Raw genomic sequence first — 17,830 nt, forward strand, 5'->3', positions numbered from 1 at the left:
GACTCTATCCTCTGGTATTGTCATTCAGCTACACAAGCTACACACACCACAATAGGAATGTCCTTGTTTGTATAATTGCTTCTCAAGTAGCTTTGTCTCCGAGTGAGGGAAAATTTGAATAGACTGTCATGCCCTGTGGTTTTGGGAAAAGATTGTCATGTTTTTTTCAAGCAGGTTGGGATTAGTGGTAATTTGGAGAATACTCCAGGATGTGATTTGACAGAACTGTCAGTGTCTTCTGTCTTCCCATTGAGAATTATTGCTTTGACTGCATTGGGCCAGTAACCAAAAGGTTGATGGTTCGAATACCAGCACCGACAAGGTATCAAATCTGTCGCTGTGCCCTTGAGCAAGGCACTTGAACCTAATTGTTCCACAGGCGCTGGAAAATGGTGAACCTGGCCGTGTCCCCACTCCCTGCAGCTCTCAGGGGGAGTTGGTAGATAACGCATTTCTATTACATATCGCTCGCTCTCCTTTTTTCTCTCCCTGTCTCTGTCGGCTCTGTCCACACCAGGGTCCACTACTGCTATCATGGCCTTTCCTCTATATCAGCAGACTCACAAGTTTTCTAGTGTTTTCTCAGTATGTATACTCAGAATCACAAATGCTAGGCCTAATTGAATGTACCCACATGTGGCTATTAATATTTACAAGGAGGATGGGAGTACATTTTCTGTGAAATAATAAGTGCCTCAACGAGTTTGTGTGTGTGTGTCAGGCTAGAGTGGTGTGTGAGAGGGAGAAGAGGAGAGGTAATTGGGATGTTTGGGTTGTCAGGTTTGGCCTTTAAGAAGAGAGACCATGGGGGATGGATAGAGGGGTTGGGGGGGGGGTGTAAGGGTCATGAGAATATGGAGCATTGGGGACATAGAGGGGGTGGACTGCCGACAGTCAATAAAGGAGGACCCTGGGGCCAAGAGTTCAGAGGTCACCCATTTTGTTGAGTCTGCTTGAAGATATTTGGGGTGTTTGGTGGCGGCGTGGAAGCAAGGGTGTAATGACGAGCATGAGACAACCGAGTGGTAATAGGCTGGACAGGAGTCTGGGTGTGTGTGTATCTGCTGCATGAAGTAAGTTGTGGATATTTGTGCGCGTCTCTGTCGGCGTGGGTGCCAGTGGCGAGTGAGGTTTCAGATACCTGCCAGAACGTCTAGCTCTGGGTATCTCTATATAATTGAGCAGACATGTTGAGGGCTGGCAGCTCCTTCCACAGGCGTCCGGGCTACCATTAAAACCCAGAGACACCGTCGTCATCATACTGCCTCTCTCTCAGCTACAGACGGACAGTACAGTCACCCAAAGGGCAGCACAAGCTGTCCTGACTGAAGCTAAAATGGCATCTAAACTCATCCTACTCTACCCCCCGGCACTGCTTCTGACACACACACACTGCATAGTCTTTTTTTTTTTTTTAACCTTTTACCTCTACAACCTGGAGGTAGCAGGTAAAGGAAGAATTCAGTTGAGGATGTGGCTGGTATTGCCCCCCCCACCCCCAGAGCACAGCCATTTAAACCAGGATTGCCTCAATTGATGTCCAGCTGTTTTAAGTGGCAATGTGTAGTGTAAACACACACACGCAAATCAGTGGCTAGGGCCAGGTCCTCTGGCAGCAGAGGTCATTTAGAAGAAAGATGAGAAGGATGGAGAGATAAATAATGATGGAAGGTATCAGGGCTCATCTGTTGGCACTTTCCGAGCAGTACATCTGCCCAGCAAGCAAGTGACTTGAGTCGTTTCTTTCTCAATTTCTATCTTTGTTTGAAATCAGCAAGCACACGTCCTTTTTTACTTTTAACGTTTCCTGTTCCTCATTTTTTACGTATTTTTCCCTGTTCCCTTGGGTTTCTCTTTTCTGCTGTTTTTGTCATGCTCCCTCTCTCTCTTTGTCATCATTCCCTCCCTCTGTCATTTTACCCTCTTCCCTCCTTTCTATTCTGCCTTGGGCCAAAGGCTTGACAATATATAAAAGTTACAGCGTAAGTATATGAACAAAACGGGTTCCGCCACAGTTCAAGTAGGTGCCCCTCTTTTTTTTCCTATTTAGCGTATGCTCTATTTACAGCTACCCTCAATAAATAACAAACGCTAACATGCCTTAATATGTCATTTGACCTTTGCTTAATTCCCCATTTGAAATGTAGAGTTAGTCGGCCTATATTCTCATATTTTCCTTGTCATCAGGCTGGATTCGGGGGAACATGTTTACCAACCTTCATAAATTACTACGTTCTTGGCTTGTAGAATGTGATATTTTGTAACAGTGATACTATTTCTGTACAGTGCATACTCGTGGATGTTTGGTTTAGTTGTCAGTCAGCTGATTTGTAGTGCAGCTGGACTAGTGCAGCGATCTTCAGGGACAACTGTCCCGTTTGATAGAATGGATACACAACACATCTTATTTTGTCCTGTTTAAATCTGCTCACACTGACTGAATACATCTGCCTCTGTTCTTAGTTGCAGAGAACGATCCCATCGTCAGCTCTATACATGTACAGTGTGAAGTAACAGAATGGTTTATTAGTGGAAAAGGATGCGGCCATGAGATCGGAACATGGTTTCTCTTTAAAAGCCAGTTCTAGCTTTCTCTCGCATCCTCGCTCTATATTATTGTGGGATAAAGTGCCTCTGAAAGGCCGACTCATTCTTAGGGGATCTGAGCAGAGTTCTCATGCGTCATCTCCTGTTTCCAATGAGGGTAGAGCTGTTGACTGGTGGTGCTACATGTTTTCTCCTATTTCTCCCAGACCAGGTTACTAAATGGAAGGCTTTTAGCTCCAACAACACCAGCCCTGACATACACAGACAGGAGGATAGAATCGATCCATGTCTCCCATATTCTCTTTGCCCCCCACCCTTCCCTCCCACGGTCCCTGTCTTGCCTTTCTCTCTCAACCACCTTTTTTTTGTCCTCCCTCCTATCGCTTCCTCCCTCTTTCTTTCCCCATCTGTAGCTCTACCCCTCTCTCTTTCTCTCTGGGGTGTGTATGCATGTTATGGGGTAATTAAGACATCTCTGTGTATGTCTCTCTTTCGCTCTCTCGGTTTCTCTGTTTCTGATCTCCTTCTCCCCTCACAGAATCCTACTGTGTGATTGTGTGTGTGTGTGTATGCATGTACGGGTTAATTAAGATGTCTCTTTCTTTCTCTCTTTCTTTCTCTCCCTTCCCCCCAGTGACCAGGCTAATAAAATGTCACAGATACAGCTTACAGTAGTGTTGCACGGTATACTGAAAGTTCAGTACAAAAACTGTTCAATACTAGAATTTTTGTTACGTTCGGTACTAATGTCTCACGTTATTGAAAGGATCAAGTCTGTATCAGCGCAGCCCCTTTATAGTGCGAGGAGCAAAGTACCTGCTACACTTACTCATTCATTGCTTTCTAGGCTGCATTGTTATCTTCCCAACTTATACTGCACAGAAGTTAACACACTTGAATAATGTAACACGGCATGTAGAAATGTTGAAACTGTTTGCAAATGAATGGCAATACAGGCTAGAACACTTTTGCAATGCAAGACGACACCGGTAGTTTCCAGCTTTAATTGTAGGCTAACTTTCCTTGCTAACTTACAGCTGAAGCAACATCAATTCACTACCCTAGTACTTTGTTTGTGATAATATGCTAACCATAACACAAAACATGCTGATTTCAAAGCTGATTGTCACCAAAAACTTTATTCATTCACTTCGTCTCCCCCGTCTCACGTCTCTCCCAGTCAAGATCATCTTTGCTCGAGCCTCGAACTGGGTGAACGATGAGTCTTAGACAGCGCACTTTTATAATAGAGATTGCTTCTTCTATGCAAATAGTGTTGATCAGAACAATAAAATATGTTCTCCTAGCAGTTGCCAATATGTAAGTCCAAAATGGAAGGGATTGCTTGTCATCTGTAGCCCCATGATATCAGCTAAAACAAGCTCAACTCACTGTATGCACACACTCCTATTGAAATAATATGCATTCACCTGTATTATGAATTGACCTAGGCTACATCTTACCCAGTTTATCAATAGAGATTCACCTTTCAAATAAATGATTACCATTGTTGTTTTGTCATTGATTGTATGATTCTAGAATTTGATTAAATAATACATACATGGCTGTAAAAAAAATTTTTTTCAAATGTAATGATATTGAACTCAAGACACTCAACGATTGAACAGAGCAGTAGCTGAGTTTCTGTCTGGTTCAAGTGCCATTCTGTGACTGGCTAATACACTGTTTTGTTGTATCGTGACGGTATTGAGTATCGTGATACTGAACCTGGCATCGAAGTAGAAAGTCTGATATCGTGACAACAGTAGCTTAAAATTATATTTCTGCCATTGCTCTTTCTCTGCCTCTCCCCCTCCCTGTCTGTCAGACTCCTACTGTGTGTGTGGGGGAGGGGGGGGGGGGCTAGCGACTAACTTTTCCCCTCACCGTCCCAAAGTGAAATTTCAACTGTTCCAAACTGAACTTGAACCGTCCCAAAAGTTTAAATACTTTTTTGTTGTTTTGATATCCCAACATGGGTCTAGGTCATTTGCAGTGCTTTTAAAGCAATTTGTGTATTTCTGAGACACATACTGTACAGTCTATATTACATCAACTTAATTTGCAAAACCGTTTTGCCTCTTAATAAAAACAAGCAAACATCCATTACATTTCTTAATCATTTTTATTTATTAATTGAACATGCTAACCACATATATACAATATATATCTAAGAGAGAACAATGTTATTGTGAACTGGTTACTGAATAAACTTAAGTTAGACATTTCAATCCACCACCAGCTGCCCCATTAAATAACACAACAATATACAATAAAGAAAGTGTGTGTGTGTTCCCCAGCCTTCACTTTCTCTGCTTCACCCTCCCTCTTCAATCACTGAATAATGCTAGCATTGACCTTTTTCAGTACCACCACTTGCTAACGGCCAGGGCCTAAAATGTTATTTTTGGTACACAGCCACTGTGTCAGGTAGATTAAAAATTCTAACAGCCGCTCAGATTTTTTACCAGCCAAAATATTTTCTCTTGCAAACATTACAACAATAAAACACAAAAAAATGGAGGATCATGCTTTTGTAATGTTTCTAAAGCAATAAATGTATTACTAGTAAGAAGTAATGTGGTATATTGTTTAATTCAATTTTTTGTGACCTGAGTCTTTTAATCCTCCTGTTGTGTTCTGGTCGAATTGAACCAATAAGTTTTCTCCGAAAAATGTAGTTCATTTAATTTGATTGTCATAAGGTTCCATGACTTTGTCCACACAGGGCATCTGAACTCACAAAATACATTTTGATGATTTTCATTACATTTTGGGTGTTTTTATTTAACTATTGTACACCCGTGGTGTTCCCGGTCAAAAATGACTGTTCATTAGAAATGAATGGGTGAGACTACAATTAGTGTATCAAATTGAGTTCAGGCACATGCCCATTCATCAGATGGACACACTTCCTCTCCCAGACCCCCACATGCATGTGTGTTTGAGCATACACACACACACACACACACACACACACACACTCTTGTGTGCTACTGCCCGAAGAAAAACAAGTAAGTGCTCCTGATGACAACTCTGTACAGGGATGTTGCTGTGAGTACCAGGGAGGACAGGAAGCCCAACGCTGTCCTACATTACAACAGAAGGGGAGTTGACAACCTTGATAAGGTATGTTATTTTTTATCTTTCAAGTCTCGTGTACTTTTTTTTCTATTACCAGATTGTTTTATCTGCACCATAAAAATAAGACCTGTTGTTTGGTGAAATGCTCATTGAATTTGTGAAAAATATGTAAATATGTTTTAGATGTGATAAGTTAAAACAACACTTTGATGCAATTTTTCACGTTACTTTGCAAGACATAAAATAATGACTACATACAAGTGATATTGATTATTGCACTTCTGCAGGTTCCTGTCACATACTCTTGTAAGAGGATGACGGCACGTTGGCCCATGGTGGTGTTCTTCAACATCCTAGATGTGTCGGCCTACAACGAGCTTGTGGTGTGGATGGAGGTGAATCCAGACTGGAAGCAGGGGAAATTCTTCAAGAGGAGACTATTCCTAGAAGAGTTGGGGAAAGCCATGGTGGCACCCCTCATTCAAAGGCGCCAACACCTTCCTCCAACACCATCCTCTGCTGGATTGGTGAGAGATATACAAGGGGCAGATGCAAGATCTACGGTTGCCAGAGACATAAGAGACAAAGGGAAAAGGTGCAATCTGTGAGCACCAAGTGATGTCAAAACGAGAATTATGTGCCATAGATGCAGTGCATATATTTGCAAGGCACACGCAACAACCACGTGCATGAGAACACACAAAATGTAACCACCATTGATTGACAGATTGTGAACATTCGTATGTTTTTCTTATTAATACTGTTATTTTTACTGTTGTACTTTAATGTGTTCAGACATTTATTTTGTAAAGTTTGCATGTGTAGTTTTGGGCCTATGTCCTTTCTTTACTAATAAAATTATGGCGGGCTTTTTTTTTACTCAAAAACTAGTTGTTTGAGCTCAGGTCAATGAGGCCCACAGGCCATAAATAGCAAATAGAAGTTCAAAACTTGTAATGTTCACAGTAACTTAAGTTGATAAAAAGATCTAACGGCATTAGGTAATAATATATGATTTTATAATCAGCTATAAAGGGGTGGTCATTTTGGACTGGGAACACATAATTAATGAACATGAAACGAACACAACGGGAGGGTTAACCAACATATCACAGATGAGACAAAACTGTTAATATGCCCTCTAAGGCGGGAGGTTACCGTGGTAATGCCACTCCAATCATGTTTGTGCCTGTGATACTGACTAGTATCCGCGTTGCTTCTCTTTCCTAGCAGTTGAAACTCAAACATCGAAAAACAACCTAGCTTGTGAACCAAACAATGAAAATAGCCAAGGAACACAAGGATAAAGTCTCACTTCAGTAGACTTCCGTTTCAAGTAAATTAAACTAAATTTTATGCCTGAGCGCAGTGCTTCTAAAAATGAATCTGTCACTCCGCTCTTCACGTGCGCACGCCAGGCAGTGTTGCAGCGCGAGGCTGAAGTACTTGGCACATTTTAGTGTGTACATTTGTTTCAGGTCAGGGAGATACAACCATATTCACTAGAATACTATAGTAGCTAGCCATAGTCTACAAACAATGCAAATGCCACAGCAACTACCGGGCACGAAACATCCGCTCCGGCCCCGCAGACAAGCTAGGAGAGAGTCAAATGTGTATGCTAATAGGCTTATTTACCCAACTTTGGAAGGATATATTGTAATATTATACATTTCCATAACCTAAATAATTACATATGCAATGCCTAGCCAACCATATCATTGTTTGAAACCTGGACGTTTTGCATAGCCTATTTTACCTTGCTTTTCATAGTCTCTAGCCAAAATCTGACCATAGAAAAAAAGCTACGATTTCTTGGTTTGCCATTGAAACCAGCATTTCTTCTACTTCCAAAGGCAGTAAAGCACAATCCTATTGTTGCATCTTCAGATATTCCTTCTTTCTAAGTTTCTACCATTAGGCTGTATATCCATCGCTGTCGCATTATAAAACCGCTCGTATCAGGTGTGCCTTCTGAGAATGGTGTTCTCGGGTAATATCATTTTGGAACATTCACGCATATGGCCGAGACGAGTGAACACATTGCAGCGCTTATAATGTGCAGTATTCATAGTTGATCAAACTTTTAAGCTAAATGTTGTGATCTGTTTCATCAGCCTCGTCTTTGTGTTTAAACATTTTAGTATGGAACCACTGTTCTATGCGTTTGATATTTTTCTGGCCTATCGTCCCGCAGCTGTGCCAACGTCTGTTTTGAACTGTCCCAGACACATTTTTTAAAGGACGACCTTCATTTCGAGCCCTGTGTGTGCGCATGTAGGGGACAATTGATACGTTTCTGTGTGCGTTTCTCCCTGTCCCTCACCTTCCTTCACTCCCACTTCCTTCACCAGTGACACAGCGACAGCTTTAAATGATATTTCTTCCATTGCCCCATCGATATACATGCGTGGGTGGGCACGCTCCTGGCAAGTCGATGGAAACACACTTCCCATGCTCTTAGTCTGGCTTTGTGAGGCACCCTGCTGTCTGTCTGCATGGATGGGCTGGCTGGCTGTGTGTGTGAGAGCGAGATTGTGTCTGTTTGTAATTGTGTACATTATGTTAAGTGTGTCTGTCTTTTTATGTGTGTGTGTGCATGCAAAAGTATATGTATCTGTGTGAGGGATGACCGTTACAGTTACAGTGTACTTACTATGCCATGCTGTAGAGCGTACTGAATATGTGCATGACTAGCTGTGACAGGTGATTGATCCAGTGCCATTAAGTGCCCAGAATGGTCCTCTAAGGGCTGCTGAGATCAGACTGTGAAGCAGTAGCACACTGATAGAGGGAGAGGGACCTCCCATTAGCCAATCAGTTAGTGGCCTTATGGCTGAATAGATTGATAATAGACTCCCCCTACCTTGCCCTGGGGAATGGTGGAGGGAAGGGGGGTCATGAGAGGGGTTGAGGGAGAAACAAAGGGAGGGAATATTGAGTGATGTGAAGGGAAGAAGAGAGTGTGTGTCATGAGGAAGAAAGAGGGAGGTAGGAAGTGGAGGTGCAGGCTCTGAAACCAGGTAGTGTGAGGGTCCTAGGCCTGGAGGAGTATGTGCACAAGTCTGGTTTTCTTCAGATGTTCTTTTAGGTGATAGTAAAAATATATATATATACACTACCGTTCAAAAGTTTGGGGTCACTTAGAAATGTCCTTGTTTTTAAAAGAAAATAATTTATTTGTCCATTAAAATAACATCATATTGATCAGAAATACAGTGTAGACATTGTTAATGTTGTAAATGACTATTGTAGCTGGAAACGATTGATTTTGTTTTAATTAAATATCTACATAGGCGTACAGAGGCCCATTATCAGCAACCATCACTCCTGTGTTCCAATGGCACGTTGTGTTAGCTCATCCAAGTTTATCATTTTAAAAGGCAAATTGATCATTAGAAAACCCTTTTGCAAATATGTTAGCACAGCTGAAAACAGTTGTTCTGATTTAAAGAAGCAATAAAACTGGCCTTCTTTAGACTAGTTGAGTATCTGGAGCATCAGCGTTTGTGGGTTCAATTACAGGCTCAAAATGGCCAGAAACAAAGCTTTTCTTCTGAAACTCGCCAGTCTATTCTTGTTCTGAGAAATGAAGGCTATCCATGTGAGAAATTGCCAAGAAACTGAAGATCTCGTACAACTCTGTGACCTTCACAGAACAGCGCAAACTGGCTCCAACCAGAATAGAAAGAGGAGTGGGAGGCCCCGGTGCACAACTGAGCAAAAGGACAAGTACATTATAGTGTCTAGTTTGAGAAACAGACGCCTCACAAGTCCTCAGCTGGCAGCTTCATTAAATAGTACCCGCAAAAAACACCAGTCTCAACGTCAACAAGAGGCGACTCCGGGATGCTGGCCTTCAAGATGCTGGCCTTCAAAAATGTAATATCGGTGCATCACTATTATATATATATATATATATATATATATATATATATATATATAATGAAATCATGTAGTAACCAAAAAAGTGTTAAACAAATCAAAATATATTTTATATTTGAGATTGATGACAGATTTGCACACTCTTGGCATTCTCTCAACCAGCTTCTCTTGGAATGCTTTTCCAACAGTCTTGAAGGAGTTCCCACATATGCTGAGCACTTGTTGGCTGCTATTCCTTCACTCTATATTCCAACTCATCCCAAACCATCTCATCTCGGGGTGATTGTGGAGGCCAGGTCATCTGATGCAGCACTCCATCACTCTCCTTCTTGGTCACATAGCCTTTACACAGCCTGGAGGTGTGTTGGGTCATTGTCTTGTTGAAAACACATTGACACACAGTGTCCCCAATCACTGCCCTGGGACATTGGGATATATGAATTATTTTTTGACCAGAGGAAAGAGTGCCTCCTACTGGCTCTCTAACACCACAGGTTAGTCTGATGCTCTGTGTTAGAGAATGGGCCATAGCTCTAGCCACGGTCTTCTGTGTTGATTCTGGTGAGCAGCCATTTCTGATAGCTAGGGTTTGTTTGAGCTACACTATCAATATTAGGATAGCCACTGGATCTGGGAGCAGAGGTCCTACTAGGGGACTCTGATACACAACACATAATCAGATGTGACTTGTCTATGAATTCTGGTTAACTACGGTGTTGTGTGAGATTTGTTTGGGTTCCCACTTGTGTACATATGTTTTTATGTCACTGGTTTTAGATGAACAAGTAAGTGTGTTGTCGGTCCTCTTGCGTTGTTCCCCCCGGTCCCCCCTCCCACAGAGGAGATGGCTGCGGTCTCTCTGAGCACTATGAAACATTAAAATGGGGTTCTGGGTGGTGGAGAACAAAGGAGCCACCCTCTACTGTGTTGCTCATATACACATACACAAAAGGGAGAGTGTCATGGTAGAGCTGTGATGAATCCCCCTAGACAGAATGCACGCTGGGTTTCACATGATTATGTGGGAAATATTCAGTTTGAAGGAACTCAAACTAGTTTGCACACACACCCCTCTGTAAAATATTATAAATGGGGGATTAATTGAATCAATGGCTTGGTGATTATTTGAGTAGTTGAATGTGTTGTGTAAGAGCAGTGCTAGCTGAAGGAGAAACACTGTTCTGGTACACAAAGTCCTTTGATTTGGTCTATCATGATGTTCCTGGTTTAGGAGGGGTGGTGGAGGTAAACAAATGCTAACCCAATGCTTTGCCTACCTCCTCCTTTCATACATTTCCATGTGGGTGTTTTCATGTGTTTGTTTGCGTTGAAGGCTGTTGCTGTTGAGAGGCGGAGGCAGCCTTCCATTGACCAGACACATGCCTAGCTAAAGCTAATAGTTACCATGATGGTGTCGCCTTACCTAGCAGGACTGGATATTTAAAAAATCGGTGCCCAAAAATACCGATTTCCGATTGTTATGAAAACTTGAAATCGGCCCTAATTAATCGGCCATTCCGATTAATCGGTCGACCTCTAGCCTTGACCCTCAATTTGTCCCTTCTACAGGCCTTCTGAGACTGACGGACAGACAGACGCAACACGCCTGAGAGACAGACACAAGGACAGCACCAGAGGAAGTCTCCACGGCAACAAGAGGTCAGAGACTGTAGGTGGATTTACATCAGATTTGCAACTTTTCTGTGTACACTAACCATGGGTATGGTGTGGCCAAAGTCACATTCCTGATTCATGTGTGAGTGCATTTATTAAACATACCGTAAATATCATAGTATATAGACACACAAAATGGCAATTCAAACTATACAGGAGCTTCTCATCTAAACCATATTGCACATAGTGTTGCACACTTGATTAATGCAATGGTTCACAAATGTGTGGATATTTTAAAAGCCTCCGGAGGTGTAGTGTGGTAGACCTCTCTTATTAGAACCGCTGGGTCTCGAGAGACCCCCCTTCAAGCTAGTGAGGTGTCATTCTGACTGCAACATTCTAACAGTGTAATTATAATGAACAAAAATATAAACGCAACATGTAAAAATGTCAAAGATTTTACTGAGTTACAGTTCATATAAGGAAATCAGTCAATGGAATAATTTCATTCGGCCCTAATCTATGGATATCAAATGACTGGGAATACAGATAAGCATCTGTTGGTCACACATTCCTTAAAAAATGGTAGAGGTGTGGATCAGAAGACCAGTCAGTATCTGGTGTGACCACCATTTGCCCATATGCAGCGCAACATATCTCCTTCGCATAGAGTTGATTAGGCCTGGGAAATGTTGTCCCACTTCTCTGCAATGGCTGGAACACGCTGTCGTACACATAGATCGAGAGAATCCTTAACATACTCAATGGGTGACATGTCTGGTGAGTATGCAGGCCATGGAAGAACTGGTACATTTTGAGCTTCCAAAAATAGTGTACAGATCCTTGCAACATGGGGCCATGCATTGTCATGCTGAAGCATGAGGTGATGGCGGCGGATGAATAACATGACAATAGGTCTCAGGATCTCGTCACGTTATCTCTGTGCATTCAAATTTCCATCGATAAAATGCAATTGTGTTTCGTTGTTCGTAGCTTATGCCTGCCCATACCATAACCCCACCGCCACCATGGGGACACTCTGAACGTTGACATCAGCAAACCGCTTGTCATTGTGAGGCCTGTTGGACGTACTGTCAAATTCTATAAAACGACATTGGAGGCGGCTTATGGTAGAGAAATTAACATTTAATTATCTGGCAGCAGCTCTGGTGGACTCCTGCAGTCAGCATGCCAATTGCACACTCCCTCAAAACTTGAGACATCTGTTGTGTTGTGTTACAAAACTGCACATTTTAGTGGCCTTTTATTGTCCCTAGCACAAGATGCACCTGTGTAATGATTATGCTGTTTAATCAGCTTCTTGATATGCCACACCTGTCAGGTGGATGGAATATAATGGGAAAGGAGAAATCCTCACTAACAGGGATGTAAACTAATTTCTGCACAGCATTTGAGAGAAAAGCTTTTTGTGCATATGAAACATTTCTCTGATCTTTTATTTGAAACATGGGACCAACACTTTACATGTTGAGTTAATTTTTTTGTTCAGTGTAATATGTTGCCTTTGTTGCAACTCTGAAACAGAAAGCATATGTGTTGGAACACGGTCACAGCTTAAGTAAAAAAGAAAATAGAAAACACCCCAACCACCAAGACGCACGGTCAAATGATGAAAACATCAGTAGCCTAAACCTCATAAGTGCAAAGTGTGCTTGATAAATAGTGAAAATCAACACAAAAGCAAAATTGGCATGATAATGAATGTGTCCTTATGAGAGCAGTCAAAAATAGTCAATTATTGTCAGCTCATGCTTACATTGTGTGCGTCTTGGAATCAGGTGGATTTAATTTAGCTGTTATCCCTTGTCGACACAAATCTTTGTCACTTTCACTTGCTTGACTCACTTTGACATACCTTTGTTTGGTTGTAGTGCATAATAGTCTCCGGTTTTCTCTTTATGTCCCCGTAGGTGTGCTCATTGTACTGGTGACAGAAACGTTCTTTCTTGCCTTGTGAATGTTGTCTTGTCATTCTTCAGCACCGTGCAGCAGCTGTGCATGTGCCTTATTTTGCGCGGAGGGATGGTGCTCCCTTCTCACTTTGTTCATGGTGCCAACAAGGCTTGTCTTCTTGGTAAGCAACTTGTTCGCCAGTGAAGTGAAGAAATTGTCCATGGTGACATTTCTCCCCTTGCCAACGTAAGTTCCACAAGCCCTGGTCACCACATTCTCTGACACTTGCTCAATTGCCACCCGATGTGGATCTTTTCCCAGATATGGAAAGGCGTTCAGCATGTACAATTACCCACACTCTCACTGTGTAGCCCACTCCAAGTAGGCCAGAGTAGACTGATAAGACTGCTGGGATTCACTGGACTGATATAGGATGCATACCATTTTGAGATTTAGAATGGATCAATACAATAGAATGGTCCGCCCTGTTCTTCATTCACAGTTGGTGATTACATTATTATGCATCGTTCGCTTCCCCTCGCTCATCAACTCCCCCTTTTCTCCCTCATTATACTATTTCATCTGTTATGTGTGAAATTTAGTTTCTGTATAGTTTAGGTTCAGTTTCATGGCAACTATCAGGGTGATTATCAGCTGGGCACTGCACTTCAACTGTTGGGAGAAGTAAGGGCAACTGGGGAAACCCCCCCAAAAATGACATGCCCTCTTTTAAACTGCTTGTAAAAGATTCTAACAACGGCAGTGTGTTATATAGACTTATTTAGGAAAAGTCAAGGACTGAGGGGGGCATGACTTAAATGGCAGAGTAATACAATTGTTTAATTCAGGAGCAGTCAAAATGACTGCTTTAGTGTTAAAGAGAGATTTGAGTCCTGGACCTAGTTTGCGACGTCACAGTAGTGTAAAGAGGCCCAGTGTGTTTGACTGTTGTACAGGAGATTGTGTGTGTCACGCTACCTCTGTTCTCCCCCCCCCTGTGTTTTCTATCAATTTTCGCCGGTGTTAAGGTCGCTGTGTATCTGGGTCAAAGTCTATGAAGGGGTCAATGTTCCGTGAGGCATCCTAACAAAAGGCATATTTTTTTCTTACACAGTGTATCTGTACTAAATGTAGCTATTAGTATTCATGGTTACAGTATAGTTGCTAGCTGCCAATATCCATATCCCTGCGTAGGCCTGTTATTGTTGAATTACACTTTGATGAAATTTCAGAGGACTCATTTATGGGAAACATTGAATTTACTGGCCCTAACAAATTTTCTTTTCATCTGCACAGTGGACTGTGTTTGTACTGTTAATGTTCTGGTAAATCTATTTGCAGTGTTTTTCTCTGTGTGTCAAAGCTCAAGTTTCATGGCATAGCAGATATACATTAGAATGCCCTCTGCGCTCAAGGATGAATATAATGGAATACACACACGTGCAGTTTGTGAGTCACTTTCCCCATGTTTTTTTGTCTTGGTTATTTTAGTGCAGCGATGTGGATGTCAAAGTGCCCTGCTGTTGAGAGGGAAAGTACATTAAGAGCTTATAGAATTATGGAGATTGTAGCAGTTGTAGCATTCAAAGAGGTACCACTCATTTGATTTGATGTCTATTTCTCTACTTTATGCTGACTGACTGCTGTCCTCTTGCTTCCCTCTCCTTCTATGCTGGGAAGAGCTTTGTGTGTGCCTGTGTGGTTCTGTGTGCCTGTGTGGTTCTGTGTGTCAAGAGTATCTGTGTGTGTACCTGTGTGGAGAGAGTCCAGATGTTTTGTAGCAAGGTCGGCAGCAGCCTGAGATTAGCATGCTGGCCACTGTGGGGAAGATAAATAGCCCTCTGTCATGGTAAAAAAACAACAGTCCCTTTGTCTTTGATGTGCTCCAACTCCCAAATTGCTTTTATCTACCCAGAGCCAGAGAACACGCAACGGCTGGATCTCTTTATTAATCCCCTGCCTACCTGATCGCGTTGCCTCTGCCTGCCTGCCTGCCTGCCTGGGCTCGCTGTGTCTGTAGCCAAGGGAGACGAAAATACCCAGTATATTCAGGTGAAAAAATTGAGCTTAAGATTATATAGAATTGTTAATGGCTGTTAGTGTTGTTTTCCTATTGTTAGCTCTATTTGTCAAGTCTAACGACCTAGGCTAAGTAGACTCTTACCAGCCCTTAAAAATAAACACTTCATATTTCCTATTTTCACCTATGTTCTTCCATTCTCCATGGATCTCTCAAGCGTCGACTGACTCTATAATATTGTAATTTCATTGCTTAACTGTGTGAACAGCACTGGTGGAAAAGGGTAAGGCGCATAAGAGCAGCTGCACTAAAAACTCTGCTCTGCTCAGCCTTCCCCAAAGAGATGTAATGCTTAAGTGAGTGGCTTGTGTTGTCTGCCCTAGCAGTGTAATGGCTGTGTGGAAATAGGTCACCTGAAGTGGTTCTGCTTTTATTGATACTTATTTATTTCTTGATTCAAAATGAATCTTGATAAATGTGCTGTTTTTCTTATAAAGAAAGGACTGTACGGTCGGCCTTCCATGCACCTATAATAAACCTCCGTATTGGTGGTGCTTGTGTGAAGTACATTAGTCTGTGCTTTCATTCATGTATGTGATGAAAAGCCTTTGAGTGAGCAATGCCATCACCTCATTACGAAAGCCAGAGATGGTCAGCACTTCTGTCAGCGAGAAGAAACATGATGATAAATGCATCAGTCATTACACGCCAGTGACCCTCAAGGTCCCATCTCAAGGGCGAAATGTGAGATGTGACATCTCTGTTTCTGTAACACTATAATTAACCCTTGACCTCTACCAAACAGGAAGTCAGAGAAAACACTCAGGGCGAGTATTCTCACAGTAATGGAGGGTCCCGATGTGATTGACGGCTCACTAGTCAGTCAGAGCGGTCAGGCTTGTGTTTGTTCACGCCAGGGTTTCCATTAGCTGGGAATAGTCAGCTTTTGGCAGATTAAAAAAAATATATATATGGAAAAGCCGATAAATCAAAATAATCGTCAGAGTGAAAAATTATAAAATTCCATTGCTAAATAATGCTTTTTAGGCTTCATTGATGGAAATACCAGTCTATGTAAATACATTTGACTGGTCATACTTATCGGCCTATAGGTTAATTTGCGTAATTTTGTGGAATTAAATTGGCACGTGTGTACAGTATATTAGTTTTGTAGGCCCATCTTATTCATCACACGAGTAGCTTACAGCATCTCAAACAGCAAATGCATAGGCAACGGAAGGTAGGCTTCATCAGCGCGTCACACACCACTTTGCAATGAGCTGTATGCATTTTGAAAACATATACTTCATTGTTTGAAACCTGAATGTTTTACATGTCTTACCTTGCTTCAAAGTAGCCTAGACAAAATCAGACCATATCTGTGGAGGCTATTATTTTATATCAACTTTCTTTCATTGTCCAGTAGCCAAAGGCACAATCCTAGTCATATTATCAACCCTTGTTAGTTGTTGCATATTAGATCTCCAACTCTTCCTATATTTCTAATGGATATTTTCATCTGTCACATGAAACTGCTCTCATGTGCATTGATCTTTTGACAACTCTTTTCCTGCTAATTGCATTATGGAACGAACATTAGTGCGTAGCCTACTGCCTGGTGCATATTGCTGCGCTTGTCATTTGAATAAATAATAGTTTGATACTAACCTACGTGAAATTTCATAACTTTAAAACCATGACCAGAGAGAGACTGTCAAAGAATACAGTAACTAGCTTCTGTTTTTATGAGTGTTCATGTTGAAGTTTTTTTAACTTCTCTGGGATATTTGGGACGCTAGCGTACCACCTCGACAACAGCCAGTGAAATTGCAGGGCGCCAAATTCAAAACAACAGAAATCCCATAATTAACATTCCTCAAACATACAAGTATTTTGCACCATTTTAAAGATAAACGTGTTGCAAATCCAGCCACAGTGTCCGATTTCAAAAAGGCTTTACGACGAAAGCACACCAAACGATTATGTTAGGTCAGTACTTAGTCACAGAAAAACACAGCCATTTTTCCAGCCAAAGAGAGGAGTCACAAAAAGCAGAAATAGAGATAAAATGAAAAACATCCGTTGATTTTGCAGAGAACCACATCAATTTACAGAAATACTCATAATAAACATTGCTAAAAGATACAAATGTTATGCATGGAATTTTAGATCCACTTCTCCTTAATGCAACCGCTGTGTCAGATTTCAAAAAAGCTTTACCGAAAAAGCACACCATGCAATAATCTGAGTACGGCACTCAGACAACAAAACAAGCCATACAGATATCCGCCATGTTGTGGAGTCAACAGAAGTCAGAAATAGCATTATAAATATTAACTTACCTTTGATGATCTTCATCAGAATGCACTCCCAGGAATCCCAGTTCCACAATAAATATTTGATTTGGTCGATAAAGTCCATCATTTATGTCCAAATACCTTTTTTTTGTTCACGCGTTTAGTACACAATCCAAACTCACGAGGCGCGGGCAAGTCCAGGCGAAAGTTCAGACGAAAAGTCATATTACAGTTCGTAGAAACATGTCAAACGAAGTATAGAATCAATCTTTAGGATGTTTTTAACATACATCTTCAATAATGTTTCAACCGGAGAATTCCTTTGTAGAAATGCGATGGAACGCAGCTAACTCTCACGTGAGCACACGTGATCAGCTCATGCCACTCTGGCAGACCTCTGACTCATTCAGCTCTCATTCCCCCCTCCTTCACAGTAGAAGCATCAAACAAGGTTCTACAGACTGTTGAC

The 17,830-nt window shown here is 41.7% G+C and overlaps 1 protein-coding gene across 2 annotated transcripts in view; it reads left to right on the plus strand.

Moving 5' to 3' along the window:
* The window catches only part of LOC139562633 (bifunctional heparan sulfate N-deacetylase/N-sulfotransferase 2-like), a 177,180-nt gene that overhangs the window by 125,768 nt on the left and 33,582 nt on the right, over positions 1-17,830 (plus strand). The window contains exon 3 of one of the 2 annotated variants that reach the window (XM_071380463.1): positions 11,086-11,185. The gene's annotated coding sequence lies outside the window, so the exon portion shown is untranslated. Of the gene's footprint in view, positions 1-11,085; positions 11,186-14,954; positions 15,097-17,830 lie in introns of those variants that run through there. The other variant, XM_071380464.1, reaches the window with a different exon arrangement.

This window comes from Salvelinus alpinus, chromosome 32 (assembly GCF_045679555.1).
Source record: "Salvelinus alpinus chromosome 32, SLU_Salpinus.1, whole genome shotgun sequence".
In the NCBI taxonomy this organism is placed as follows: domain Eukaryota; kingdom Metazoa; phylum Chordata; class Actinopteri; order Salmoniformes; family Salmonidae; genus Salvelinus; species Salvelinus alpinus.